Source organism: Ovis aries, chromosome 9, assembly GCF_016772045.2.
Source record: "Ovis aries strain OAR_USU_Benz2616 breed Rambouillet chromosome 9, ARS-UI_Ramb_v3.0, whole genome shotgun sequence".
Classification (NCBI taxonomy): domain Eukaryota; kingdom Metazoa; phylum Chordata; class Mammalia; order Artiodactyla; family Bovidae; genus Ovis; species Ovis aries.
Window position 1 is genome coordinate 50,536,514 of NC_056062.1, and position 27,552 is coordinate 50,564,065.

Sequence of the window (27,552 nt, forward strand, 5' to 3'; positions counted from 1 at the left end):
TTTTTTTTCCCCCTTTTTTAAAATTTTACTTTATTTTACAATACTGTATTAGTTTTGCCATACATCAACATGAATCTGCCATGGGTGTACATGAGTTCCCAATCCTGAACCCCCCTCCCACCTCCCTCCCCATACCATCTCTCTGGGTCATCCCAGTGCACCAGCCCCAAACATCCTGTATCCTGCATCTTAGTTGAAACACAGTCTCTTAAGTAGTAAGATATCCATTTTGTAAATTACCTAAAATGGCTCTCTAAAGATCCCAAATCAACCAGTTACACTTTGATCTGTCTAGACCTGCCAAGATAGTGACCAGTAAAGGCACTGGCTCTTCTGCTGGGCATGGGACGCTAAGTACGAACCTGCTCGGGACTGGCTCCGCAAGCCATTCTGCATCTGAAGTTCTATCGTATTTAAAATATGGGTTTGGAAGTTGTTGGATTTGGGACAGCACTGCTTTTCGAGGAATGACAAAGTAATAGGAGTACAGTTATTCTCTCAGCAAACCATTTAACTCACTTAACCTTTCCTAGTAGCAGTGTTTCCTTGTAGGAACGTTTGTAGGAACTGTAATTCAGTGACTGCACTGATTCCACACCTAATCTGTGACAAGAACACATTCCATAGTTTCACTTTTAAAAAGATACAAATGAACTTGTCTACAAAACAGAAACAGAGTTACAGATGCAGATGACAAGTGGAGGCTTACCCTGGTAAGGCAGGGTAGGGGGCGGGGATGAACTGGAAGACCAGGATGGACATACAGGACAGTGTACAGCACAACCACCAGTAGGAACTTGCTGTATGTAACAGATGTGTTCTCAGTCACCAGTGTGTCCCCACGTGCTGTCGCTTGCCAGACTCCTCTGTCTGTTGGAGAGGGTTTCCATTTCTCCTCTAGGGATCTTCCCAACCCAGGGACCAAACCCCTGTTTCCTGCCTTGGCAGGTGGATTCTTTACCACTGAGCCACCTGGGGACTCTATATGATATGGGAAAAGAGTCTCAAAAAGAGTGGATATATGCGTAACTGATTCACTGTGCTGCACACAGAAAACCAACACATTATAAATCAACTATACTTCAATAAAATTTTTTTGAAAAGAAAAACAAAGTCCTCGACTGCTTTCAGTTCAAATTTTCAGTCTTTTGTTGCAACAGACATTGGGGACACTAATGTAATGAGCACAAAGGATTTACTTGACTTTCGTTAACCTTCTAGTTTTGAGATGATTCTTGACAGTTCTGCTTTGCCAGACAGATTAAAAACCACAATTAGAACTGGAAGGGCCTCGGAGAGTCAGATGATGACTCTCCCTTCTGTAGAAATTTAAAACTCAGAGAGACCAAGCAACAAACTCAAAGTCACACAGGAATCCAGTGGGATGAACAGGCAGAGGCCAGGTCTCCAAAGGTTTAGGGCAAAGCTGGTAGCTATGCTGTGAAGAGAGATTTCTGTACTGCTGTCTGCAGATCTTGTGGTAGCAAATGTCCATGATCTATTTCGTCTTCAAGTTATAAACTTTCCTTTCTGCTATAAATATTCCTTCATACCCACAGTTCTTATAGTCATGCTTTCTCTTTATTGAGTCTACTGCCCTCCTTATTTATTATCTTTAATATTAATAGATTTTGACTTGTACTGAAAAATGCAGATGAGGTGCTTTCTTCTCCTACATATTTTTAAACCAGTTTTGGCTGACTTTCAAGTGAAATGCAGCTTAGAAAATATCTTACTAAAGACTAGGGGGAAAAATTGGTTTTCATCAAGGTTATTCTTCAGCAGGAACATTTTAGGTGGTGTTAAAAATACTGCAGATTCATCTAACTCATAGTTGCCTTCCCCAAACCACCAAATTAGTAATTAACGCCTCCAAGTTTAAAAGGAAATATCAGAAGATCATCTAGCTCCTCCTGAATTCTTAAAAACTTTTCTTTTCTTTTTTTCCACGTGGGAATCTTAAAAAACAACAACAACATGATTTTATCTGTTTTTAAGCATTTGGCTGTGTTAAACCAAGAACAGAAAACTTTCATCCCATACTGAATGGATAAGATAATAGCTTACTTACCCCAGAAAACTGAGAAAAATGGTGGCTGGAACAAATATGTAAACCAGGATGGTTGCTTTTCTGCTCAGTACCTTTAAATAACACTTGGTATAATTTGGACTGGTTGGGGTGGGGTGGGGTGGGGCAAAGGCGGTTTTGAAGATGAACACACGTATGTTGAACAAAAAGAATTGTGTGCTTCTCCTTCATTAGAGACGGGAGTGGAAATGCAAGGCAGAATTCAAACAAATTAAGTAAAAGGGTCATGTTAAATTCTGGCTCAAATAATAGGAATGTTTTCCTTCATTCTTGATAGACTGTCAGTTGAGTTGCCTCAATAAAATATCCTTGTGGGACTTATAATACTTGGATTATTCTTGATCAAGAGCCTGCTGTTGGCTTGAGTTCCTGCTCTAGACACTTTCTGATGAACTTTTAACCTTTACTTTTCTTCATAGGGGAATTAACGGACTGCGGGGCCTGGGAGGCAATGCCATGCAGGTCGGTGGGATGGATGAACTGCTGTCACTGGGGAATGTGGGGTTGCCTTCCGGGATCCATTCCTTAGTGCCAGATGCACTGATCCCAACGGAAGGACCCCTCACCAGCCGGAAATTCAGACTGAGTCTCCAGAATTCCAAGCACAGTGGGCACACTGCACATGCTAAGAATGAGGCAGAACATTTAGGCTCTGAGCCCTGTTTGGGGCTTCTCTGGTGGCTCAGATGGTGAAGAATCTGCCTGCAATGTGGGGGATCCAGGTTCGATCCCTGGGTTTAGGAAGATCTCCTGGAGAAGGGAAGGGCTACCTGCTCCAGTATTCTTGCCTGGAGAATTTCATGGACAGAGGAGCCTGGTGGGCTACAGTTCATGGGGTCATAAAGAGTCAGATGTGACTGAGCAACTTTCACTTCACTTGGCACTTAGGAAGGGGTTTTCTCTGAGGCCCAAGAATTCAAAGTCTACTGTCATTTTGTAAATGAGAAAGCACGCTGAACTCGGGAGGGATAGGAAGAATTACCCACCAAACCCTGAAGTCTGCCCGCCCCCTGGCTGAGAGTGGCCCAGTGTCAGCAGGAAGGTCCTGGGCCTTCCCCACTGCTTCTCAGCTCTGACAGTTGCTGAAAGGCTCCAGGTTTACCTCCCAGAGTGGGCTACACTTTCCAGGTCCGATTTCCTGAATGTACTAGGTGTCAGGCAGTGGGAGGAGGACTGCAGAAAGTTCTTTTTTCCCCTTTCAGTAGTGTCAGTATAATCACAGAATCTACTTAGAATGACAACAGACTTGATAACTGAGGATGTGCCCTTGTCTTACAGGTGCTGGGGAGTAGAAGCGTGAGAAATCCACTTTTACTTGAGGCTGAGAACCTCGGAGCCTTGAGACACTCTGGAGGACTCTGTGGAAACCTGTAAAGTACGTTTATAATTCTGGACCCCAACGGACTGTAATGGACACAATTGGGAAGGAGGCTTCCCATTTTTCACTCTGCTCTTACATGAATGAGATGGGGTAGGAAATAGAAAAAGCCCTCTTTATAGCTTCATATGCAATCCCTTTGGGCTGACCAGTTACTCTGAAAATGTACAGGACATCAAGGAAAGGGGAGGCTAATGAGTCAGTCATCAAGTCTGGAGCAAGCCCATCCTGAAGAAGTCACCATCCTTAGAAAGATGTGGGGATGCCTCTGCACTCCAGTCTTTCCCAGCGAAGAATGGGAATGTTACTGTTCCAGAGTAAGGAGGAGAGGTAAGGATTAGGCTCTTCCCATGCAAGACAAGGAAGCTTGAAGCTGGTGAGTGCCTCACTGCTCCACGATTCTGTTCCTGGGAGCTTTTACTGACAACACTCATGTCCTGCTGTCCCATGTCTTTCTACTGACATGTCTCCAGGTTTCAGATCACGTGTGAATTTGTGCTCTCTAAAATAACCACTCCTGGCCCATCTCCTTTCAAGGCTGTCCACATTCTCATTTCATGATCAGCTCCTAATGTCTGCTATGGCAAACAAAACCTCAATGTACTCAATCATCTACAAATGTCCAGAAATGCCTTCAAATTATTTGCTATTCCAGGCAACACCCCCAAGTCTACTTAACTCTAAAGTCATTTTTCTTCTCCTACTGATTATATTGTCCATGTTCACCATCCTGCTCTGACCCTTCTGTAACTCTGGTGGTGATATGAAAGCTTTTTTTTTCCCCCTTCAATTTCTCTCTGGCCGGTGATCACTGTTGGCAACAGTTAATTGTAAATAGGAAACTTCTCTGCAATGTTTTTCTAAGACGTCACAACAGCAGCAGCTCAAATGGGTGAGCCGGTACAGCCTGACAAAATAAAAAAGGTCCTCATGCTCAGAGAACAGACTCTATGATTTCAATACCTTTAGACCATCAAATTTTTGCACCTGGTCTTAGGTCCTGGATATGTTCCAGGGTCTCCTAGTTTACAGTCTAGCGGAACTTGAGTAGCATGTGTACCCTGCTGCTGTGTGAAAACTGTGTAAATCTTAATTATGCTGAATTGGTTCACTGCGCTTTTCAGGTTTCCACTTCTACTTGTCTGCGTGTTCATTCTATTAGTTTTTGAGAGTTTGATATTGAAACTCCAACTAAAAATCTTAACTTATCTACCTTAAAAAACTCTAATATATATAGTTGAACTATATATAACCTTGTTCTATATTTTCCAAGTCTCAGGTAAAGGTGTTATCATATTTTCATAGTTAAAATAATAATACATTTTTAAAAAGGTTCACATGCTCATCTGAGAGAGAAAGGTCTCTGTTACTCCCTGAACTCTGAGACACTACAGTCAGTCACCGCAGTCACACATTTCAATATGATAAATAACTTCTTGCTGTTTAATTTTTAAAATATCTCTTCCATAGTGCTGGCATAATTTCAGAAACCAGCTTATCAACCATGGTTCTCAAGGTCTGAAATTTAGATGCTATCAGATGACGAACTCCTCATATCACTAAAAAGTAGTATTAAATGTGTGCTGGATAGGTGTAATGTGACAGTTAATTTTGAGGGAAGAATAAAAAACATATACACAAATATATAATATACAAACATTTTAGTTATGTGTATACTGATTGCATGGGCTATGAAATGTCTATCTGCACCAGCAAACGTTAACCACTGCTGAGCATCTCTTTTGGCTTTTTCTCAAAGCAAGTATCTATCTAACTGTACCTACTCTCCTATAATGAAACGTGTCTTTGGTGTTGTTCAATCTCAGGGAACATGACAGGTAGAATCAAGAAAGACTAAAAATCAACCAACCAAACAAAAGTTTCAGGAATGAATAACTGAACTGAAATATCTGCTAAAACTCTTGTACTGACAACTATCACTGTTCTGATAAACCAGTAAAGGCAGGGCTGTTCATCATATTTTCAAGTTCTAATTTCATTATGTGCAGCACCAGGCTCAAATAAGGCTTTATTATACAGTTATTACATAATTCAATTCATGGGCTAAAACCATCTATGCTTGGAAAACCTAGCTGCATGGTATTGTCCTTGAATTTGGGTAAGACGTCACTATAGGGGAATTCAGGGACCAGATTTTAATTCTGAAATAATAATATAGCACATTTAGAACAGCCTTCTAGGCTGCTGAGTGTTTTCATCAGCCCTTCCTTTTGGACTCTGCACATTTACGTTGACCTGAAATTGAAGTTTTGAAGTAGGATCCCAGGGTGTCCTGTCTGCTATTGTTATCTGAGCCTGCACAATCCATCTCAAAAGCCCATTTTCCCATCCCTTAGCCATCTCCTGGCAGAGAGCCCCACGCCCTGCCATTTGCCACTTGTTCTGGGCTATTTTAATTCTGGACAAGCTGTGGTAGTAGGCTATATTTAAATTGGCCTGCTCTGTGCAGAAACATGGCAAATTCACGTGGCACCTTTTCCCTTCTCGACATAATCCAATTGTGCTTTGGCTCCGAACTAGCTGCATGAGTCTGTGTGTCCTACACACTGGCTTCACTCCCGCTCCCAGCGTCCCAGGTGTTTACCACCAGAAAGGTGTAGGTGCGGGGGGCGGACTTCTGGAGGAAGGGGGGAGAGTTGGCCAGGACCCAAGAAGCAGTCACCCAAAACTCTTAATTGAGACACATGAACAACAATGAAAGAAAAAGGAAAGAGGCCTCCAGCTCCTGCCTGCATGCTCCTGGAATATCTGCAGAATGATTTCTCAAAGGCCAAGCTGCCAATAGGAATTTTTATAAAACAAAATGGATCTACTCAAAGAGCCTTCAGAGGAACTGCGTGCCCATAAAAAGCCAGCTTTCTCAGGTTTCTGAGCTTTTAGGGAAGCCCAGTGGACATTCTAAGAAACACTCGGTTCTAACCTGTCCCTCCTGGCCCCATTCCCATCCTCTGTCAACGGTCCATGTACTTCTGTGCTAGACAGAAGGTGTATGTCCTTACTGGAGCCAAGCTCTTGCTTTAGAGAAGAACAAGCCATAAAAGCCCCCTTAAAATCATTAAAAATTAAGTAAAATGTAAAACCTTTCTAGAGAACTGCTCTTGAGGTTCTGTAAACTTTCACAGCTCAAAACTACCTGAAAGCCAGAATCTACTATGAAGACTCTGAAGACAGTTAACTTTTAAGGGACTATTTTACAAGTCTAGGATGTCTGCCTTGAGACCTTAATGTACCAATGCTATACGAACATACTCATTTTGCTGACAGTGGAATTAAAATCCAGACCAGTTAAAAGAGCCTCTTCATCTAAATGGTCTAGGGAGCTCAAGTACAGAAACCAGAATTTCTGCCTATTAACTTTTGAGATGTTTACTTTAACCACTTGGGCCATTAGACTTCACCTGTGGTCAGCTGAGATTCTACTTGATTTTTTGCTGAACAAACTTGACTATCCAAGCAGGTAGTAAATAACAGATTTGGCCTCTCTTTTCTGGAATAAGCAAGAAAAGCGTCTTAGAAATGTCATGTTAAAAAAGCATTCACCCACACAGACTTGTGAATTAATAGGAAACCATTTTTAAACCTCCCTAACAAAGGAGGGGCCCTCTGGTAAACTATTTGGTTACATATAGTCAGGGCTACAAGCTTTCAAATTTAACTACACAGTAGCAAAACAGAGAAGAAGAAAACGGATCAAAACAAGAGATGCTTGTTTTTACTAGAAGGCACACAAGTGTTACTGAATACCATTATGCTCTTAATATCATGGAAACACAACTCAAAATAAATCCCATATTACCCTGAACGCTCTAAGCTTCTGGAGAACTAGTTCCCAATTACAATAGACAAAATGCCATTTTCTTTCTCAGATGAATTCCCCCGGGCTCCCTGGTCTTCTTTCAGGTAATAAAATAACCTAATATCGTCTTCCTTTTTCTCTTTTCCTAAAATACTGTTCAAACTCAGTCTTAAAGGCAATACGACAATGAAAAAAAAATGTGAGGGACTCTTCACCACAACTACACACAACTACTCAGAATCAATCATGCATTTGTGAGTCAGGATCAAGGACCTGCCATGGAAACGCTGCCAAGGGGAGTATAATTTTGGCTACATCACAACAGATAATGGGAGCATAATGTCCCTAAAGGACCCTCAAAGCCTTTAATGTGATGGCTCTTACAGTCACGGACTTTCTTCACATAACCAGCTCTCCCTGCTCTGAGAACAGAGGGAAGCAAAAAAACTCTTGATGAGATACCTTCTTAGGTCAGAATCAAGGCAGGAGAGACCAATCTGGCATTAAAGAAATAGTGTAAATGGTTATTAGCACTTCTGAAGACCTCTTTAATAACTTTCTAAATATCAATTTGTTATTTTAATAACTTTTATTATATTGTGTGCTTCTCTGAGATTATTACCAACTAAAACACACACACATTTATCTCATATACTCCAAGATTACAACGGTGGTGGTGGTTCAGTTGCTCAGTTGTGTCTGATTCTTTTGGGATCCCATGGACTATAGCCCTCCAGGCTCCTCTGTTCATGCCTCCCTGGTTGGCTCAGCAGTAAAGAATATGCCTGTGATGCAGGAGGCCTGGTTCGATCTCTGCGTTGGGAAGATTACAATATGGATACATTATTTCTAGGAATGAGAGAGTAAAGGGCAAGTTGAGGGAAATTCTACCACATTTCTTAAGGAGCCTGCGAAAGGAATGAATATCAGCAGACAAAACCACAGGTTTGTAGGCTGAAAAAAAGGAGGGGCGGGGCACAGGCCAAAGTCTGGGTTTGGAGGACAAGAAGCCGGGGAATGAATGGGACATGTCCCAGAAGTGTACACCAGCGATGGGCATGCTTCACACCGCCTGGGTGATGGGCTAAAACACTGAGGCTGGGAAGGTGTGAACAGGGTGGTGACCTGTGAACTCTGCCCTCTGTGGCCTGGAAGCCAGCCCCTGCCTTGGGTCATTACACAATTTGATAGGACAACAGACAAAGTGTAGGCTCCTCTTAGTTGATTCAATGACTCATAAGCTACACAATATGACCACTGGGAAAATATAAACATCTGGGAGATATATACTGTATTAAGTTAGGCCAGCCTAACTTACAGGTTTCCCTGGTGGCTCAGATGGCAAAGAATTCATCTGCAGTGCAGGAGGCCTGGGTTCAGTCTCTGGGTTGGGAAGATCCTCTGGAGGAGGCCATGGCAACCCACTCCAGTATTCTTGCCTGGAGAATCCCATGGACAGAGGAGCCTGGTGGGCTACATGGAGTCTCAAAGAGTCGGACAGGACTGAGCGACTTAGCCTAGCAAGTTAAGCCAACAAGTATCGATATGATGAGGGTGATGATTACTGTTGACATTTACTGAGGGATTTTTTATACTTCAGGTTCAACCTGCATTATCTGTTTCAAGAACTTCCTGTGCAATAGCTCCTGCAACCCCCTGGGGATTACTAGCCAGTTAGTGTTGGGAGGCAATTTGCATCGAAGGCAAGAACGGTACACCACCGCCCTCCTCCCCCCCGACCATCCCATCTTAATTGAGCTGCAGACTTTTCCTATGATGGTCTTTCTTTTCATTCTCTCTCTGAACACTGGGTTTATTCTCATCATCTGAATTAATAAAAGATGAATGTTCTCTCCCAATTATGATTAAATTAACATACACATTTCTCACTTGCATGAGTGGATTCGTGTATATAATAACCTTTTAGTGATAAACAACTCTTGGTTTAAATAAATGTAGAATTGACAGTGTTAAGCAACTAGTGATTATTAGCTGCATTAGCTTTCCCTGTGATTTTGCTCCAAGATAAGGGATTTTGTTTTCTAACAACATCTCCCTGGTAAGATGCTGAGGTGTTGCTGTCTTTCCCTGGGATTTCAGCGGGTAACACACCCCAACCCCTCAAAGTGGTCACCTCACCCCCACGCTGGTGGCATATGAAGCTCTCTGCCTGCTGGGCCACCACGAGGCCACCTTGTCATCCATCCTGGTCTCTGCTGTCTCCCTCCCCACCTACCACCCTCGACGCATCCTTAGGTGTCTCAGCATTTGTGACAATCTGTTGGCACTTAAAGCCTGAGACCTCCATCGACAGCGTATTGTTACAACCACAGCATAAACGTAATCCTTGGATTAAATAGCATAATGGAAACTGCACGGTCTCCCCGGACTTGCTCTATAAATGTAGATGTATTATTTAGGATTCACAGACTTCAAAAGTGCCAAACTAAAAATATCTCTTACATCACACTGGAACACCCTCAAAGTTGAGTTTCTTGCTGTTTGTCTAAGCCCTTCCTATAGTGGTTACGAGCATGAGCTCTCCAATCAGATTGCCTGGATATGAATCAGCTCTCACTGCTTGCCAACCTGGAATCCAGGGCAAGTTCCCTACACCCTTGGGACATCTCTGTTTCTTCTTACGTAAACCCTGAAGAGTGGTAGAACCAACCTTGCAGAGTTACTATGAGGACTACAGATGATACATGTCAAGTGCTAAACACAGAAGATGCAGGTAAAGCTGGGCAGAGACTATTCAACACTATTATCGGTAACATCTATGCATTTAGTTAACTGAGTAATTTAAAGAGATATTAAGTTTCCAAATAAGCAACATATTCAAATGGATCAATAAAATCTAATAAAACTAGGGAAGTCTCCCTCTTCCCTTATTCCTTACTCAACCCTGATATTAATCCAGCAGAGCTAACCAATGTTAGTGTTTTTTCAAAAGATTTTTCTGCAGTTATTTTAAAAGATATACAAGAGACAATAGGAATACAAGTTTCTGTTTTCTCCTATTCTATAAAACAGGAAGCAATATATATGACACTTTCACAAAATGTAACCAGAAAGCTGTGACCAAAGCATTAGGTATCATATTGTGTCAAATTACTGCACCTGTGACCTTTGTGAGGGTTGACAGCGACTGTAGCTACCCAGGTGAAGCAGGGGGGCTGGGGGTCCCACCTGTGCAATGCTGGGCAGCTTACTTAAAAGCCCTGGAGAAACAGAAGTGGTTGTCAACATGTTTGTTATGGGGCTATAATGAGATACGAAAACTTAAGGACACACACACACACAGGATTATTACCAGTTAGAAGCTACCAGAGCCCATAAGGCCACTCTTTCTACTCTGGAAACAGCTGCAGGTGAATGTGCAGAGTAGACACCCCTCTTCCTGATCCAGTGTCTGGCCGGCCCAGTGACTTTCCTTGTCAAGGGTCACAAAGGTCTACTTTTCCTCGAGGAATCAAGAGCTGGCATGGCTGTGCTCTGTGTCATAGGGCTGCCCAGTCCAACTTTCCCAACATGGATTGGGTTTCTAGAGATGCTCTAAACTGTGTCAACAATAGTTTCTACCTGATACGAGGCTTAAGGTCTGGAGATAAGTGAGAGGTACACTGGGGAGGAGAAGATGACACCAGAGACTCTAGCGGTTTTCACGTCCTCAGGAGCAGCCAAACGTGTTCAGTCCTCTGAAGCGAAAGTGTTAGTCACTAAGTTGTGTCCAACTCTTTTCGACCCCATGGACCATAGCCCGCCAGGAATTCTCTGTCCGTGGGATTCTCCAGGCAAGAATACTGGAGTGGATTGCCATTTCCTTCTCCAGGGGGTCTTCCCCATCCAGGGACTGAGCCCGAGTCTCCTGTGTCTCCTGCACTGGCAGGCGGATTCTTCACCTTCTGAGCCACCAGTCCTCTCAGAGCAAAGCTACTGGTTTATAAATATGATCATAAAGCCCAAACATCTTCTAATTAAACCTGGAATTATTAATCATGATATCAATATATTTCACAAAATCTGTCCCTTCTGTGCTACTGACATGGTAGGCTGGAGCTTTGTTTTTTCATCTGTAAAACAAAGGAGTTAGAATGAGAATTCTCATTCATTCTTATATAAAAATTTGGCATACTTTTTCCCAACCATATGAAATCAGACAAACCTGCCTGTGTTCTGGCTTGCAAGGACCTATCTCCATCTCCTCAGCTTTTCCCTGCCTCCTACTGACAGCCCTTCCATAAAACCTGAGAACTCCCAGGTCTGAAACTATAAGCTAAAGACCCCTGGGAAAGTAGAGAGTTCTAAAGTTCCCTTCTACCTGAATATTCAGTAACTGTGGAAGCTATATTTTTGTTTCTAGAGAAATTCCCTTATTATATATAAGTAAAATCTAGGCCTCTCTTTATTGCTTTCTAATTTTTCTTAAGAGTGATAACAGTCTTGCTACTAAACCTGCTGCTAAATTTTCTTTGGTAAAGAAATTTAGAGGTATCAGATTTAAGTAAGACAGGTGAGTATACCTTCTAACTAAAACTTCCCTATAACTTGAACATAAATAAAACACCTTACGTAATGGCCCGTACATAGCAGTCAAATCATCTGTGCATAGTGACAAATGAAGTTCCATGTCTTTTACAATCACACAGATCAAAAAGCTTAACAACAGAGGTTTATAAACATGATCATAAAGCCCAATCATCCTCTAGGATTGATGGCTGATTATTTTTGTAAGTGAAACTCTAACGCTAGACACAGTCTTCAAACATTCTGTAATCTTCTAATTAATCTGGAATTATTAATCATGAGATCAACATATGTCACAAAATCTGGAAACTAAGAAAGACTCAGAGATCATCCAGTTCTAACCAAATGATCCGTGCCGAACAGAAAGCTTAGGCCTAGAGCAGTTAAGGTGACAAGACACTCACATGCGCACACACACATGCACACACACACCCCCCGAGATGTATACATTATACGATCCCAGCCTTCCCAGCACCAGCCCTGCAGAGACAGCATGGTGGGGGGCACGAGAAACAGCTACACAGGGTGCAAACTACTAACATTCCTAAGTAGCTGGGGAAAAAATATCACTCCACCGGCCATTAGGCGGTGCAATCTGGGGGCCATGCCATTCTCCTGGGACTCAGAATGCATTGTGTGCTGCAGTGGTATTTGAAATTTGATTGCCAAGAACTGGGCTATTCTTCAGTAGAGTATTAGATGTTGCCTAAGTATTCGTTTTTAGTTAATCGTATTCCTATTGCATTCATCTTCCTTGCATGCATACATGCTGTTGCTTCACAGTCGTGTCTGGTTCTTTGTGACCCACTGTAGGCCCTCAGGCTCCTCTGTCCGTGGGATTCTCCAGGCAAGAATACTGCAGTGGACTGCCATGCCCTCCTCCAGGGGATCTTCCCAACCCAGGGATCGAACCTTCATCTCTTATGTCTCCTGCACTGGCAGGCGGGTTCTTTACCACTAACATCGCCTAGGAAACCCATTCACTTTCCTTATTAATGATGAAATGGATGGGAGGGAGAGAGGAATGACAGCAACTGCCCAGAGAAAGGTAGATGGACAGGGAACGCAAGGAGGAAAGGGAAAGAATGGTGCTGGCGCCCTGGCTCCTGTGGGTTCAACACAGCAGAGGCTGACGAAGCAGGAAATATTCCAGAGCTACGTTTAGCACTGACAAACTATCCTAAGTGCCCAAGAGAAATGTGAAAACAACAATTTTAATATTTCTAGACTACTCTAATGTATGCACTGATGCACACACACACACAGATGATGATAAATGTACACTACTGCCCTGAAACCACCAAACATCCATATTCTAGGAACTCTGTGAAACACTTTATGAACAAAATTACTAGACTCTCCCTACAACCCGTCAAGGTTATTATTCTATTATGTATAAGGAATCATGCTCTGAAAGGTGGTGGTCTGTCCAAGTAGACAGAACACAGCAGAATCAGAACTGGGTAAGTTTCATGAAAGAGCCTGTACTCTTTCTTCCACATCATGAAGGAAAATGTGTGTGGGGGGAACCTGCCAACTTGTGATAACTGTTTATTTATTATACTGGTTTTTTTATTTAAGTCACACATAACCCTGATAGAATGAACTTTCACTAAGCTGACCATTCAGATAAAAAGGTTCTCAGCAATTCTGCGAGCTACAAACAAAAACCAGGGAATTAAAGGGCATCTCCAACCCAATTCTGCTGCCACTGTCCTTCCAGGATCAGAACGTGACCAGTGGTCACTTGGGCATGTCAGGCTGGCCTTAATATAGTAGGAACAAAACCCCTTCTGAGCCGCCAGTGAGCCAATCTGGTGAAGAGAGCCGAAAATCCTGAGTGGACGCATGTGTTTACCCAATTATTTCAGGCGAACAGACCCAATCCAAGGACCCAACACACTGAAATAGCCCCATTCTTCTCTGGAAGCAAGTGTCTGTGGACAAAATTCTCACTTAGGTTTGATAAGAACATTCTGTTTTCTTCAGACGTTATCAAAGCTGTTCAGTGTTCTCTTGATCACCAGAATCCAAGTGCTCAGGCCTGGCTCTCCATGCCAGATCGGCTCCTGTCTATCCTGTGTGGCCAGTGGGACCGACCCCAAGGCTGACTTTACTCGGTCCACAATTATCCCCTCACATTCCTCCCTCGATGATCTTATGTTGTGGGATAAATCTCCTTAAAACAGCTGGACTCCCCCTCCTACACCCTGTCCTTTTCTCATAAGCCCTGGTGCTGCCCACTGCCAGCCTCCACCCTTGCAGGGGTGCCCTGCAACTGCCATCCTTGATCTCCGGATGGGCTGGAAGACAGGGAGAGGTGACACAGAAATGACCACGGTGGCTCTCACAAACCCTCAGAAACACACCTGGGTTGCTGTCTAACCCAGGTGGAGGTAAGGACACTTTCCTGATGTTCCGGAGTTCCCACTTATGGAACACCCAAGACGCGTCAGGTGTTACACAAATTCCATCTCATGTTAGCTCATTTAATCCTTCTGATGTTCCTCTGGGAGGGCTCCATAATTATTCCTATTTTTACTGATGAAGAAAACAAGGCTGAGAGAGGTTAAATAACTTGCCCAAGGTGGAGTCAAGACTTTGCCTGACTCCAAAGCACGTGTTCTTCCCACCTGGCAGGACCTTCAATTACAGAGTGTGAATAAGTTCAGTCTCTCTGACCCATCTACCACCTTCCTTCAAGTTTTGCCTGCCAAAGTCCCAAACTATGATCAGGGAAAACACGTGAACAACTTATTCTCAAACAGAAGACCCAGTGGCTATCTGCCCAACGCAGAATGCATTCCAATCAGAAAGTTTTGATTTCATCTGGGTCTTTATTAGGAGAGAGATGTCAAGAACACTCATGCTGTGGCAGTGCTCTAAACTGTAGAGAAACATTTTAAATGAATAACTTTAGAAGGGATATGTCTGAATTTAAACAGGTACCACAAGATTTTACGGAAGGCATTTTACTGAACTGCGTCTTGGCTTTTTAAGAGCTAGTTCGATGATAACACTGCTTGTGATATGGGGTGTTTGAGGCAAGCTAAATGTCCATCACTAAGTAAGTCAACTGGTGAGTACACTGCGGTGCAGGCAGAGACTGGTATACCTTGAAAGTCAAAGTGTTAGTTGCTCAGTCATGTCTGACTGTTTGTGACCCCACGGACTGTAGCTGCCAGGCTCCTCTGTCCCTGGGATTCTCCAGACAAGAATACTGAGTGTGTTGCCATGCCCACATCCAGGGGATCTTCTCAACCCAGGGACTGAGCCTGGGTCTCCTGCATTGCAGGTAAACTCTTTACTCTCTGAGCCACCAGGGAAGCCCTGGAATACCATGCAACCCTGAAAACCAACAGCCCAGGGGTACATATGGCCAGCGGATGAATCTTAACACAGTATTCTCAAGGGGCAAAAATATAAACAAAACTAAAAGAGTTATATAGGAATGTTACCTATCTATTAAGCATAATGACAAATAAAATCCACCACCACCTACTTGGGCTTCCCTGGTGGCTCAGTTGGTAAAGAGTCTGCCTGCAATGCAGGAGACCCAGGTTTGATCCTTGAGTTGGGAAGATACCCTGGAGAAGGAAATGGCAACCCACTCTAGTATTCTTGCCTGGGAAATGCCATGGACAGAGGAGCCTGGTGGACCAAAGTCCATGGGTTACTGTTGGACACAACCAAGTAACTAAACCACCACAACAAACTGTGACTTGGTGCCATTCACATAAACTTAAAAAAAAAAAACTGAAGACGACATTTTTCCCATTATACAGAATCAACAGCATGTGATGAAAACATCTATTACTGAGAATTTCTGGAGGGGAAGGGATGGGCCTGGGTAAACAAAGGGGAAGAGGAGAGAGAAGGGGGGCTCTGCATTCAGAAAGTCAGGACCTGAGAAGCATCATTCCTTCAACCTTCTACACTAAGGGGTTCAGCAAAGAAGAGAGGAGGAGAGGGAGGTATGGGCGGAGGGGAAGGGGCGGGCCAGGAGGGACGACACAGGAGACAGTCAGAGGGCGCTGACCCCAGCTCACAGCTTTGCCTCCACTCCATCACTCAAGTCGTGAAGTTCTATTTCCTGGTGGTATAATACCCCGTCAGTAGTTTGGGAAACCTCCAATGTGCTCACGTGTACACAGTCACCCCTCAACTCTGTAAAAGCAAGCCTGGATTAGACCAGGTTTGCAGGCTTGAATACTAACAGGAACTGAAATTTGCATTTGCTGGCATTAAAATTGGACCCTTGGACTGATTCCTATAAAAAATGCTCTGTTTTCTTTTTATAAATACACAGACTGGCAGAGTATAAACACAGAACACAGAGACCAAAGAAATGAAAAGAGAGGTGAGCCCAAGATCAGGTGTGATTGCGAAGTCCCTCCTTTCCCCTCCCCCTGCACCCATTGACTCCAAGGGTGGCAGTGATGGTACCTCTCCTTTCCTGGAACCCCAGCCTTGAAGAGCCTGCCAGCCTCTCAACCTTAGGCCGGGTGGGGAGGCACTGGGGTGGTGGGGAAAAAGCTGCAGGGAGCCAGGGGTGGTGAATGAACTCCTAAACAAACTCTCCACTGACACATCACTAAAAATAAGTATGCTTACACGCATAACACATTTTTGGAACAGTACCCTGAACTCTCTTTTGTCCTCTCCAGGGACTTAACATCTCATACTCAAGCTTTACAGAAAATCAAATGCAGGTACAACACTGGGCATGGCAGGTAGGAACTTTTGGTGTCTGGGATCGACGCTCATCTGCCAAGAAGCTAAGGAATTGCAGAGCATGGCCGGGCACCATGTATCAGCTGCTAACCGGTATCCCGGTCAGACGCTGATAAGGCTCGCTTGGGCATTGCCTTATTTAGTCAGACTTCTGGGCCCAAACACCGGTGCACGGTGACAACTGCGCATGCTATCCCAGTGCTCCTCCTCTCGGTCATTGGTGCTGACACACCAACTACAAAAAGTGTCGCCATTATTTAAACAGCCCCTTGCCTTTTCGGGCAGCAACTTTCTACCCAGAACAATGGTAACGATATCACAGAGAAACCTGAACCTCTTCACTGAGCAAAGAATTCCCATAAGGAACACCGACAATTAAAATCTTAACTCTTAAGGCTTTCCACCACCCTTGATCCCAATGCTGAACCAATTATACATGAACACTCTTACTGGCTAAACCACTTATTTATTGTAGCAAGGCATATTATGATTCTACTTGGTTAAACTGCCTTTTCCCCCATCAACTAGTATTATTACTATTTCTAACTAGGTGATTTTTTAAAAAGCAACTTAAGCGTAGAGTCTCATACTTAGAAGTCAATAATTTGATCTCGACCTTACTGTGCTTGGGCTTCCCTGATGGCCCAGTTGGTAAAGAATCTGTCTACAGCGCGGGAGACCTGGGTTTGATCCCTGGGTTAGGAAGATCTCCTGGAGAAGGGAACAGCTACCCACTCCAGCATTCTGGCCTGGAGAATTCCATGGACTGTGTAGACCATGGGGTCGAAAAGAGTTGGACAAGAGTGAGCAACTTTCACTTCACTTACTGTACTGTTAATTGTACCAATAAATGAGTCTTGTTTCAGTAGCTCAGGTGTGTCCGACTCTTTGCGACCCCATGGACTGTAGCATGCCCGGCTTCCCTGTTCATCACCAACACTTGTTTATCTATACACAAACGTGTATGTGCATAAACCACTGTGTGTGTTTAAACTGCTTTCTGCAAGAAATCTAGCACACAAGCAGTTTTAATTGCGTAGGTGATGAGGAAGATTTCTGTACTGATAAGGAGAATTCCAATACATACTGTTAATTAAAAAAAAACACAGGGTAGGGAATAGCAGGGATTCCAGTTATAACCCTATGTCAGCTATTCCAAGACCTAAAAACCTCTAAAAATTGTAATTTTGTAAGCTTAGTGTTGAAACATATCTGACAATAACACCTGAATCCAACTGACATGAAGCTATTTATGGTTCTTATTTATCCCACTTTGGTGTGAATATTCAGCTTCCCTGGAGAATTAATTTCTTTTATCGCTTAGTGCTGCACAGATCCCCTGGGGGTGTTATGTCATTTATACTCTATGGACCATATTGCTTTTCTAAAATCCAATGAATTTTGATTTCTACAACCCATCTGCACCCAAAAGGTTTTGGAAAGCAGTTATGGACTTGTGGTATGTAACCATCTGTGTCAAAGGGAATAAAATGTATATCTGTGTGTATAAATTATCAGAAAAAGTTTATGAAGTACTAATAACACTGGTTATCCTCAGGGAGGAGAAGTGGTTAGTGGGAGTCAAGTGTGTGAGGGAGTTTATCACTCAGTCTGTTCCATTTTGTAACTTGAAACATTTGAGCTGTGAACATGTATCACATATTCAAAAAATAAAGAAAATTAAAAAATTTTTAAATCACCCATTATTTGCATACTACAAGAATGTGGTCTATTTAAAACACATCCTATTAACAAGTCTGGTCGTCGATGTTTCACACCCACTGTCAGCGGATCCCTTCGACCAAACTTCCTTAGTCACTGTGAACTCTGGTTTCTTTTTACTCACGTCATGAACATACTTCCCACTCTTCCTCAAAATACTGTTTGCAGTCTGTTTCTTAAATGAAGCCTCTGTCCCCCTAACGCAGCTGTGGTTACTTCGCTTATGTCTGTACATCTCTAAAATTCATGTAGTTGGCCAGATATGTTTGCTTATTTGTCTTTTTTTTTTTTTCTATTGTACTGGAATCTCATGAAAGTAGGGATAAAATATGTTGCTTTGAAAAATTTACTTGACAGTTTTTCTTAAATAATGGTTAATTATACTGTGTGTATATATAGGGTCTTCCTAATGAACCTTCGAGGCCCTGCCCAAATACTGATAAATATTAGCTAAGCGGATTTAAGCCTAGAAAACAAAAATTACTTCACAAGAAAGCTTTATAATGAAAATAAAATGGAAAACACAATCAAGGCAGGTTTCTGAAGGCTCAAATACCACCTGTAATGACAATTAGAGGTAGAGTTCTGGGATGACAGAGAACTATTCTGAATTTACAGTTTCCAGCGGCTGATACATGCCCTGATGGTAAGGAAAACCCAGTTACGTTTTGGTGCTCTTGCAGGCAGAAGCAGTGATCTAATAATAGATGCTCTGAGTTGGGACTTCCCTGGCGGTCCAGTGGCTAAGACTCCGTGCTCCCAATGCTCGGGGCCTGGGTTCAACCCCTGGTCAGGGAACTAGATCCCACATGCCACAGCTAAGAGTTTGAATGCTGCAACGGAGACTTGACACAGCCAGATAAATAAATATATTTTTTTAAAAGCTCTCAGTTAAAGAAACAAGTTATCTACTGATCATGGTAAGTCCTGAGGACCTAAACTAACAGTCAAAATCTTTAAAAACCATAGGCTACTAAATATAGAAAGAACCCAAATCCTTATCTTAGAATCCTTGAAATCACTTCAGATTGATTTCTGAAAAGGTCACTAAATTGCATTTGTACACATACTCATTTTAACAATTAGTCCAGTTTCTCTTTTTTTTTTTTTTTAAGATGGAAAGCAGAGACTTTTGAAGAAGAGTAGATTCCATCCAGTGAAGCAAAAATTTCCCCTTATGCATTTCATCCAAGTCTACTGTTTTGGCATTGGTAACAAACTGTTGTATTTGAAACCATTAAAAAAAAAACACATCTTGAATAAAAACTATATATTCTCTCCTTTTTATCCTTGGAAATTAATCCTACTATAGAAATTCACTTTCTCTTTTTAGGACAATTTTTAAAAATTTACTTATTTTTAATTGGAGGATAATTGCTTCACAATACTGTGTTGGTTTCTGCCATATAGCAACATGAATCAGCCATAGGCATATATATGTGCCCTCCCTTTTTAACACAGTTTTCTCTTTTCGGCTGAGCTGTGCAGCTTGTAGGATCTTAGTTCCCTATCTGGGGACGGAAGCCAGGCCCATGGCAGTGAAAGTGTTAAGTCCTGACCATTGGATTGTCAGGGAACTCCCAAGAAATTTACTTTTAAGCCGTGTTTATGTAGTCACAAAATAAAGACAGAATGGCTAAATAGTTTTCAATACAAATACGTACTTGCTGTAACTGATAACCACTGAATTTTTTTAAGCCAGAAAAACCTTGGTAAGAGTTCTAAGTCGCCATTCTCACCTTACAGATGAAAAAAACAAGTCCAGAGAATTCACAGTTTATTGGATGTGTTCGATCTGCTATGCACATGTGCAATTACTAAGAACTAAGAAAGACACAAGTACACACCTATGGGCTTTTGTGGTAAAGAATCCACCTGCCAAAGGAGGAGACATAAGAGACGCGTGTTTGATTCCTGAATCCCACAGACCAAGGAGCCTGGCAGGCCACAGCCCACGGGGTCACAAAAGAGACACGACTGAGTGACTGGGCATGCACACACATACATACTTGGAGCCTATTAAGTATTGAAACAAGAGGTCTGCACCGAATGTCAAGGGCAGAGAGAGGAAGACTGAGGGAGCTAGAAAAGGCAGCTGGAAAGTGGGGAGGGGGAGAGAGACAAGGGCTTTGGCAGGGACAGGTTTCACTGTTGCCCCACCCCCTAAGCCTCCTGTCACCCTCCTCGGCAGGATTTCAGCTGCACCCGCACTAGTTCCTGTAACCAGCCGTTTACTTGTCTGTCTCACCCAAAGGGCAAGGGCTGCCTCTGAAAACCCATTTTGAAAGGTTGAAACCCCATGTGTAAGGTTGGCGTGGAGTAGGCTCTTGGTCAGTATCCATCAACTGGACTGGATGGACACCCATGACTTTGTGGTAAAACAGGCCAACCTAGAAGGAAGGTGGATGCTGTCTTTGAGTAGAAAAGTAGGGGAAATGGGAAACAGAAGGCAGATGTGAGCAGAAGGCAAGAAAAAGCAAGAGGCAGAAGGCAAGAGATCATTAAGGAACACACACGTGTTCAAGGAAATGCTTTATGAAGATGAAACAAAAAGAAAGTTAAGTTTGTGGACAATTCTCAACAGAGGCGAATGGGTGTGTTATTCTTAACCCACCCTAAATAAACAGGTCAGGAAACGAGATACTCCTTAGGTTATTCGGATAATCTTTTGTTCCTACATTTCCGGTAACGCCTAGTAAATACTGTAACTGTGTAGAGCTGACTTGGCCTTAAAAATGACTTTCAAACCAGGCACTTCTTTTGTGCATGGAGTGGGAATGCTCCCTAAGAGTCTGTTGTGTGGCAAACACGGAGTTGTTCAGCAAAGGCAGTGGATGAGATACTGGAAAGGAGGCTGCGGTGTAAACTATGAAAGACAGCCACCAACCAACCCAAAGAAATGCATCTACTCTAAAACCACAGGAACTATTAAACCAAGCGACCTTCAAGAAGGAGGAAATAGATTTTCTATAGAAATCGTATTTGAGAAGATGGTACATTTGTTTAGTTAGATCTGATAGTCATTTCTTTCCGGGATTGAAAGGACAAAAACGATCACCAGGGCCTCACATAACCGCAGTCACGGCCGTAGGCATCTGTATCCATCACAGGCATGCCACCACCCACAGCATGGTCCTCTTCAGAGAAAGATACTAACACCCTGCTGCTTGGCAAGAACAGTAAGATGGTGTAGCAGATTTATAATGGTAACCAGAGCTTTGAGTTTTAAAGGTGAAGGTGATACCTCCAAAAGTACATCATTGAAAGGTGTACAAGAGGGACTTTGCTGGTGGTCCAGTGGTTGAGAATCCATGCAGGGGACAAGGGCTCAGGCCCTGGTTGGGGAAGATCCCTGAGGCTGCACGCTCTAGAGCCCATGCTCCACAAGAGAAGCTCGAATGACACAGCCAAGACCCAGCGCAGTGCCGCTGCTCCAAAAACAGTGCAAAACAACCCCCCCAACCTTCAGCGGCATTTCAGGAAGCAGGCCCATTATACGACGTTCCCCGTCGCCCTGCTGTTGCTCTCACACCTGCTCCCGTGCCCTCTCCTCACACGCTTTGCTCTGCTTAGAACACATCCCCCCATTTCTGCTGCCCAAATTGTTCTAGTGGTTCAAGACCCAATTCTAACCCTCTCCCCATAAAGCCTTTCCTGACGCTCCCCAAATAATTCACTTTGCTCTTTTAAACGTTATTCAGAACTGGAAAGATTCAGAAAAACAACTACTTCTATCCAGGCAGACTCTCCACCTTGGATCACGGTGTCACATTCTACCACGGGAGTGTAAGCAGCTGGAGATGCAGGGTTATCCCGGGCTTCCTTGTGAACTCCTGGCAGTACACGCTCATGGAAGCACTGACAGTGTTCACTGTGATAAAAGTGCGGGGGGCGGACGGGGGCAAGCTGGATCTTCCATGAATTTTCACAGTACACATGACACATGAGTCTGTACTGATTTCTCCCAATTTTTTTTTCTGATGTCATTTTCCAAATGACAAATGTACCCAACTTTATATGGATAGAAGAGACTGGTTTCAGTTGTCCCTCTAAAGCCTAAGCAGAAACACGCAGAGGAGGCTATAATGAAGAGGCTTTAATAACAGACATTGCACACTTGTTTTTCTTTGATTAAACAGAGAAGTTGTATAAAAAGAATTTTTCTATTTAACGTTAATGCTATTTTCTCATACTTTTGAGTCTGGCTGCTTTCTCCTAAAGCACTGTGAGGCTGGAATGCAGAGATGCAAGGCGAGTAGGTGGGCAACTGTGCTGGAAAGAGAAGTTCAATCAGATCCTGTTTAGCAAGGCGAGACCGGGACAAAGACACAGGTGTTCTGCTCAAAGCTGTTTCAACTTCCCCGGCAGACAAAACACAAAGGAGAGTCAGGCTGGTCTCAAACAGAAAACCTGTGTGACAAAAAAACCTGTCTTTGTGGCGTCACCCCATCCATACACACCCTGGGGTGGCAGCATTCAGGCACCTCACCCAGAGGCCTGGTCACGTCCACCACAGGCTGGGGGCTTTCTTCACGTCTGTATGTGATGAATTAGGAGAAAATCCTTCATCCTCTTCCAGAACTGGGTGAACCTCTTTCTCAGACACCTATGACTGCAATACCTTTCCACTAAACCCAATAACCGAACATGTCTATTAGTTGAACTTCACATTAAAACCTTGGATACTGCCTTGTGCAAACTAAGTTGCTTCAGTTGTGTCCGACTCTTTGCGACCCTCTGGACTGCAGCCTGCCAGGCTCCTCTGTCCATGGGATTCTCCAGGCAAGAATACTGGAGAGGGTTGCCATACCCTCCTCCAGGGGATCATCCTGACCCAGGGACTGAACCTGCGTCTCCTGCACTGCAGGCAGACTCTTTACCAATGAGCCACCGGGGAAGCCTGGCTAGTGTCTCAAAAGGCATCATATCCTCAGATATGCCCGACAAGGCAGCAAGAGAACAACTTCACTGAAAACCTTGCCATGTGCCCCATGGTAAGAATAAAAGCACACACCTGCCTAGACTTGCTGGCACCAGGTACCCACCCTTCTAAACACCACATTCCAACACATGGGAGTCCTCTCTCCAGCCCTGTGAGGAGGTACTATTAATCATCACACCCAGTCCACAGATGAGAAAACTGAGGCTACGAGAGGTAAAGTTGTTTGCCTGAGACCACTTGGCTGAAAAGTGACAGCCAAGACTTACTGTTGCTCCTACTATACAGGGTGCTGTACTACTATGCCATGTTACAGAAAGACTGCAGAAAAACTCCCTGGGTGAAAATCAGGCTGTCATGTTAAAAGATTCACGTGAATTGCTTCCCTCTTTCCTCCCTTCTGAAATTCTCCACAAGGCAACCAGCTCACCTTCACCTCTTGCTTCATCTTCCAGCAACAATACCTGAATTAGAGTTGCCATGTGAATCTTCTCTTCCCAGGCCCAGACTGACCCAAAGGAGGCAATGGCATTTTCTCAGAGCTCCAACTGCAGTTCAGAGCCAGGCACACACCACAGCCCCTGCCTGAGATAATGCTGTCAGAAACAGGACAAAAGGGACCCAACTGTTGGAAGATACTGGTGGGGAAGGGGCAGTAGACACTCATTCCCTGTCACCCCACAAGTGACTGGCAGTCCCTGGAGACACAGGGACTCTACAGAAGGCTGGTCCCCACTGCAGGCAGGGGTTGCACTTAACCTCTGTGCTCTCGCATACCTGGTTTCCCAGGAACAATGCGGGCCTGTCTGGTCTATCCTGGGGGAGCCATGGAGGCAGCAACCTGCCCATCTTTTTTTCTGCCACACCGAGTGGCACGTGGGATCTTAGTTCTCCAATCAGCGATCAAACTTGCACCCCCTACAGCGGGAGGGTGGGCTCTTAACCACTGGGGAAGTCATGAAAGCTGCAAGTTTGAGAAAGCTCCTCTGATCACAGGAGAAGGCTGAGTCACTGCAACTGACATTAACAAAGCAGGTGGAGCCAAGCGGCTGGGAGGGAAATCCAGCAATGGGCTCCGGAGTCTCACTGGAAGCTGACTTGTCACCACCAGAGAGGAAGGCTCCAGCCCTCGCTCTCTCTGTGCCTCTCTCAGGCCAACCACAGACACCTACCTGACTCACCTCTCCAGCTTCAGTTCCACCAGAAGCAGCTGAAGGCCATCCAGGTGGATGGGAGAGGAGCCGAGACAAGTCGACCACAGGGAATGAAATGGGGCCAAGAGCAGGCTGGATGGATGCCCTGATTCCCACGCCACAGAGCTAAAGCGGGCAGCCAACGGAGACTCCTCCCCGATCTCTCCTTCCCAAGAACCCCTCATTCTTCACGGAGAAACCCTGCTGTCGGTGATGCTCCCACACTCTGCGGCCACCTCCGCAGAGCTCATTTCACTTCCAGCCACATGGCTAGTTGCCAATGTGTCCACCTCTGTCCCTTGGTGATGAATGTCCAGGAGGATGGGGCCCTGTCATTGTCATTTGGATCTCTCCCAGGACACCAAATCTCCCTTGCTCTACAGAGAGCGTGTATTCGAGAGACAGTCAAAATGAAAACAGAACTGACACTAACATGAAACTGTTATCATCCAGTTTCCATTTAAACTGATGATCCTCGTTCTGCCCTGGAGACAATCTTGGGAGATGCCATCACACCCCCACGTGCAACTGGAGGGGTGTGAGGCCTGGAGGGGTCCAGTGGCTTGTCTGTGACACACGGTTGGCAGCGCCAGGACATGAACCTGGACTGCAGTTGCAGTGTCTGTTCTCAACCACTAATAGCTTGAAAGTGAAAGCGTTACACGCTCAGTCATGTCTGACTCTGCGACCCCAAAGACTGTAAACTGCCAGGCTCCTCTGTCCATGGGATTCTCCAGGCACGAATACTGGAGTGGGTTGCCATCTCCTCCTCTGGGGAAATATTCCTGACCCGTGGGATCAAACCCATGTCTCCTGTGTCTCCTGCACTGCAGGCTGATTCTTTACCAGCTGAGCCCATTGTATATATTAATATGCATCAAATAGTCCGCTAAAGTTTAAAATGTACCTGCTCATGAAGATCATTTTCTTTCCACGTGCGTAGGATAAGTAAACATTTCATTCCAGGTACAACCCTCAGAGTTCTTACTGAAAATGGTTCTAGCTTGCCTTAGATTTGCGCTTAACTATGAGGAAAAGTATGACTTTTACAGCTCATTGGTTCAGTGTTTATTGATTCAGACTTCTAAAGATTATTTAGAATTTAAGTGAGAAGAATTTCACACTAATCAGAGATGCAACAGATGGGAGAAAGGAGGAACAGAAAAATTGGGAGGAAAAAAATCCTGAAAATATCATGAGAAAATCTAGTTTTGCACAGACTACCTTAAGTTCCTAAAGGTCTTCATACCTACTTAGTGCAGAAACTGTAAACATCTCAGTTTGCCTAAAAATTTCTTTTTTTTTCCTACAAAGATATCCCTCCTTAATTCTTATGACTTGAAAAGCTTAAACCTTTACATCTCTGGCTAATTCAGAGTCCTCATAGAGATAAAAATTATAAAGCATGATTCAGTGTAACCCTTAATGTTCAAAGAATAAATTATCTTTGAAGAGTTTATGATATAAACAACTTTATATTTTGATTCACTTAAGAAATGATCATAGTTTATTTAAGAATATTTTTTCTTTTCATATCATCCTGTTTTACGAGCATTAAGAAAAACTGTTGACACACTAGAAGCAGTAACCAGTTTCTTCTCAATGGAAAAACCAGACTGCTTGACAGTGACCCTTGCACCTCAGTAAGCACCTCTACACCTGCCTGCTTTCTAGCAGGAGCTGTGATTTTTCAGCTGGTGGGTCAGGTTCTGCTGATGAGAAGGCCCTTTCAAGCAGGGACTTGCTAAGGCTATGCAGGAAGCTTGGACTGGACCCCTGGACACGTCAGCTCTTGAAGACCAGGTGGATTTTCTATTACAAGTCAGAGAGGCGACCAAGCAAAACAAATCCACAATGAGTTAAGAATGGGGGCCAGAGAAAGGAAAGACCGAGCTGTCATCACTGTGTGTGTGCACATGCTTAGCTGCCTCCAACTCTTCTGCAGCCCCATGGACTGAACACTGGAGTGGGCTGCCATTTCTTCCTCCAGGGGATCTTCCTGATCCAGGGATTGAACCCATGTCTCTTTTGTTACCTGAACTGGCAGGCAAATTCTTGACCACCAGACACATCTGGGAAGCCCTAGGTGGTATCATGGAACATTATTAACACAAAATGAACCTCTAGCACTCTCTTGGTTTGGATCCTCAGCTGAACACAAGCGCTCTTCTAGGGATTCCTAACTCACTCTCTGTTCTCTGTCCTCGCTACTGCACACAGGGAACATGCCTACTGATGGTCTTCTACAGGTAAACCCTGGACGATAAGGCTGGGGCCTGAAATTATACACTGCAGAATTTCCACATTTTTAATTATTAAAACATGTATCTTCATGTAGGTCATGTGCTTCTTTTCCTTATTTTGCATACTTATTTTTTGTAATGCAGGTCACATTTTAACATAGTTTTAAAAACACTTCAAAATATAACTATAAATTAAATCAGGAAAAATACCTGAAACATGTATGTTAATTAATTACTAGTGTGTTTGTGCTCAGTTGTGTCCAACTCTTTGCAATCCCATGGACTATAGTCCACCAGGCTCCTCTCTCTGTCCATGGGATTTCCCAGGCAAGAGTGGCCTGCCATTTCCTTTTCCAGGGGATCTATCTGACAGGATTGAATCCATATCTCCCGCATTGGCAGGTGGATTCTTTACCACTAAGTCACCTGGGAAGCCTATAATTAGCCACCAATACATTATTTAAAAGAACTTTTTCTTGAATCCTTGGCTTACTTCACTGGATTTATAAAGGTATGAGCAGAAGAGGTGGCAAGAATACGCAGAAGAACTGTACAAAAAAGATCTTCAGGACCCAAATAATCATGATAGTGTGATCACTCATCTAGAGCCAGACATCCGGGAATATGAAGAGGGCACTAGAAAGCATCACTACAAACAAAGCTAGTGGAGGTGATGGAATTCCAGTTGAGCTATCTCAAATCCTGAAAGATGATGCTGTGAAAGTGCTGCACTCAATATGCCAGCAAATTTGGAAAACTCAGCAGTGGCCACAGGACTGGAAAAGGTCACTTTTCATTCCAATCCCAAAGAAAGGCAATGCCAAAGAATGTTCAAACTACCACACAATTGCACTCATCTCACATGCTAGTAAAGTAATGCTCAAAATTCTCCAAGCCAGGCTTCTGCAAT

The 27,552-nt window shown here is 43.7% G+C and overlaps 1 protein-coding gene across 9 annotated transcripts in view; it reads right to left on the reverse strand.

Annotated features, from left to right (window-relative positions):
* The window catches only part of JPH1 (junctophilin 1), a 90,313-nt gene that overhangs the window by 36,338 nt on the left and 26,423 nt on the right, over positions 1–27,552 (reverse strand). Inside the window, exon 3 of one of the 9 annotated variants that reach the window (XM_060393820.1) lies at positions 1–27,552. This exon is cut by the window's right edge and continues 4,784 nt beyond it. The exons of the other annotated variants lie outside the window; for them this stretch is intronic. The gene's annotated coding sequence lies outside the window, so the exon portion shown is untranslated. 9 annotated transcript variants of the gene reach the window in all.